Here is a 4,163-nt window from a genome sequence, read left to right on the forward strand (position 1 = left end):
CTCTGATTACATTGTAAATGGAGTGATAGGCACCCTTGTTTAAGATCCTATTTTTCCTTTACAAAGCTGACATTTTAGCATCACAAAAGCACCTGCACACCATTTCTCCCATCTTGTTTGATTGATGGTTTCTAAAAATCCTTCTAGCACCTTGGAGATTGAGATTATTTGGAGCAAAATAAGAGCACATGAGTATTTTTTTGAAAAGTATATGCTTTTTTGTGTGTTTTGTATCCAGTGTTGCATTCTCCTCATCTTAACTTTTTTTCTTTTATGTACCGCTCTCAAATATGGGCTCCTTCCTCCAATTTTGCCTGGATGGCCAGGTTCCAGGAGAACCCCTTCACTGATAATTAGTGGGATGTTTTACGGGTAACATTTAAAATATGCTGCCACTTAAGGACCTCTGAGACACTTATATATTTTTTCTCTTCATCACTTGTGCACTGGGGACTCTGTCTGTTGTGGTTTGAGTCAGATTGGACGGTTTATGATTCCATTAAAATTTAATTTGCACCATTTTGGATCAATTTCACACTCCTCGGTAAACTGGAGAAACTGTCTAAGAGGCAGACACAGAACATATGAATTACCCCAAAATATCCCTACCTCTTACTGTGATCCGTCATAAATTCATGAGTTTTAACCGTATGTGGTATATGTGTCAAAGAACCACTTTTTTTCATCGGAGTGACGTTAAATGCATTTGTATCTATCCTATAATTGGCATCTGGATTTAAAATGCTTTACCTTCACCTTGTGAAAAAACTTCAAGTTAAGAACTCTTCTTTTTTTTTCTTATTACTTTTACTCTATAGAAATCTCAGCACTCTCACAACCTGCTGGACTGGAACACTTTTTATTTCAGTTTGTATCACCATGGGTACATGCACATGCGGGAACTGCACTCATCTCCTCTAAATCTAAAAGCTCTCATGGTTCAGTAGGCTTAAAGCTTTTAAAAGCAGCTCTGACTATGGAGACATGCTTGTGTTTAAATATATTAAAAACACTGTAGATCTCTCAAAAATTGCTACTTTAAAAATGTAATAGAGTAGAAAAAAGAAAAAACAATGGTGGCCCAAAAGCCAGAGAGCAGTCTGGGTAGTGAAGTCAAATATGAATGTCTAGATAAGCATGTATTCGTTTGTTCATTTTCAGCATAATCAAGGAAGAAAAACATACTGGGCATTACATAGAATTTACATCAAAATGAAGACGATCACAGAGGTGAGAAAGCAAGAGGCCAAATTGTTGCTGTCTGTGAAGGAACTGCTCCTCTTTGCCAACAAAATGGGAGAGCGTGTCTTGTAAAGAGCTCCACTTTCTGTCTTCTACTGGTAAATATATGGATCATTTTATGCTGTACTAATTCAAGACATTAGCATCCACTGCCTGAATACACAACTGGCTTTCTCTACTTTTTTATGCAAGCTAATTGTTCACACACGCAAATACACACCATAATTACTAGCACACATCTGCTGGCCACGTCTCTGTAGCAGCATTGGTCTTAATTAAAGAACACTGTACACTTGCTGAACTGACTAAACCGACAGACTGAGTGTCAGTATTCTGGCCTTAGCAGATGGTTTGCCGTGTAGCAGGAGACCATCTGATATTTTTCATCTTTCACGTTCTTATATCGATTTTCACTTGCTATCCAAGGGCATTTAGCCTCCTTATGAGAGAAAATCCTTGGCACAGCGTTTCGTTTGAGTCCTTGCTTATAATGTTTGTGAGATGTATGAAATGCAGCAGGAGGGAAGGGAACACTGTGACGACAATATCACTTTCCTTCATTCTATTTGACTCGAAACTGCAAACAAAGGCAACACAGCGTGGCATTTTTGATACCTTGAGTACTCTGTGCCACTGGAAATAGCAACTTTGCAATGATAGCCCCAGAGTGCAACCTGTCTATATTAGCAAAGTGGAGTGGTCTGTGCACTCCAAGTAATGGCAACCTTGGCCCTAAAAACATCGGATGCAAAATCTCTGCACACCTGAAAAAGTGACAGGTGTGGCAGTGACACAAAAACTAAAACTCCCCATATTGTCTCAAGTAATACTGGCATCTTACTACAATATATGAAATGTCTCTTTGTTAGTCTAGGAGGAATTCACAGACAATCAGCTGAGAAACCAAAACTGACACATACATAGCTACATCTTAAGCCCCTGAAGGCTCTTAACGACATCATATATTTGGATGTCAGTCACATAATAACAGGCTAAAATGAAATGTTTTCAGCATTTAGGATCCTATAACACGATATAAAAGAATCATTCTATTTAATGATAATAATGTCTTATTTATATCCACAAAAGTTGAAAAATGCATGCTAATATGCATGCTTCTTTTCTTACTTTTCTCAGTCTAATTGAGTTAGCTAACAGCACAAACAGGCAAAACGACACTGTGGCATGGGCATATACTACCATTGAAATTGTAATGCTTCAGTCCAGTTGAACTTTATCAAGTATTTAGGAATGTGGCCCATATACCTAATTTATTAAATGTGCTGCAGAAAACACAACTATGTATGGGAGTTCTGTTTCATTGTTTCCTAGGTCTAAGTATGTATGGAATATTCTCACAACTGCAGTGATGTGACTGTAACGTCTGCTTCAGAGTGTTCAATACATTTCCCAGTCAGGTTAAAATTGACTCAGACCTTTTTAGGCTGATAAAACTGATGTCATGCAACAATAGCGGCATCTCCTTGGGTCCTGGGCAGTTAATTGGATTAGCACCAGATTAGATACATTCATGCATTTGTGGTTTCGAGTAAAATGTCTTAACAATTATTGGAGGCATTTCCTTGATATATGATGTAGACATTTGTGTGTACCGCAACAAAATAAACTCTGTAAACGTGATAAATGTAATTCGTGTTCCTATTGAATATGCAGCCTTTATTAAAAAACAATACTGTGCCCGAGTACTTCATCACAGAGCTATAGGCATGACTAAATGACACCCTCAGTTATAATCAGTCAATCATCATGGACTATTAAGACACCATGAGGAGAACATCATTAGCAGACTCATAGGAAAACCAATGAGTCACACTTAACATGTTTGTTTTTCAAGACGTTCTTAGATACATCCATGAGACTGCATTTTATTTGCTAAACATATTCCTTTCTGTTCATTTTACGGTATTCAGAGAATATTTTTTATGGCTAAATACGGAGCCAAGAGGGCGAATGTCTATATACCATTGTTTTATATTGTGTCAAAACTGTTTCTGACGACTGATATCAATACTACTAAAATATGACAATTCGTCCAGAGAAGGACAAGATCGCCTTCATTAAATTTCACAGTAAACCATCCTATGAGCTTGGATGTGTTTAGTAAGTTTCAAGTTTACCAACTGACACTGCCATCCACAGAGTAATGCTACATGCATAAGGAAATTGTAGCAGTCAAGAGTTATATGAAAAGATCAAATTTAAAGAGAGCAATGGTAAACATTTTAAGCATGTCAAATACGGATCTCTGATTGTCTGAAAGTAAGCTACAGAAAGACTTGTTGGCATTGCTGACTAGAAATTTTATAGACAGTATATACAGTATTAGGTTGTAGCCATGTACCCTATTCATAGTCATGTAAATAGTCTGAACTACATCACTGTCCCCAAAGGTATTTTTCTTTTTTTATGTATAAGAGAGAGAAGCCACGCCCTCAGAATCACTGGTGCAGCTGAAAGCTACTTAAGAGATAATGCTCTCTCATTATCATTTTATTAGAGCATTTACAAACTTACAGATATGTATTAAATATTTTTTTCAGTGACATTTTACTGAAATATATTTCAAATGTGACCACGGAATTGTGAGACGGAAGTAACGAACATTACAGAATAACAGAATAATAATGAAAGCATTTCATCCAGGGCCAAAGCGACTAAAATGTGATTTGTTTGATTTTGTTTAACTGGTGTTTAGCATTAATCAGTCAAAGCATATTTGTTGTTGCAGGATCGGCACCAATGCCCAATCCATTTTTTAAATATGTTATAAAATACTCTATTATAGTAGGGTATTTAACTTACAATGTAAAGCACCTTGAGGGAGTTGTTGTGATTTAGTGCTATTTAAGAAAATTGTATTGAACTGAATTTAATATTTCCAGGAAAGAACATGACTATAC

The sequence above is a fragment of the Oreochromis niloticus genome, linkage group LG10 (genome assembly GCF_001858045.2).
Source record: "Oreochromis niloticus isolate F11D_XX linkage group LG10, O_niloticus_UMD_NMBU, whole genome shotgun sequence".
NCBI classification, from domain to species: domain Eukaryota; kingdom Metazoa; phylum Chordata; class Actinopteri; order Cichliformes; family Cichlidae; genus Oreochromis; species Oreochromis niloticus.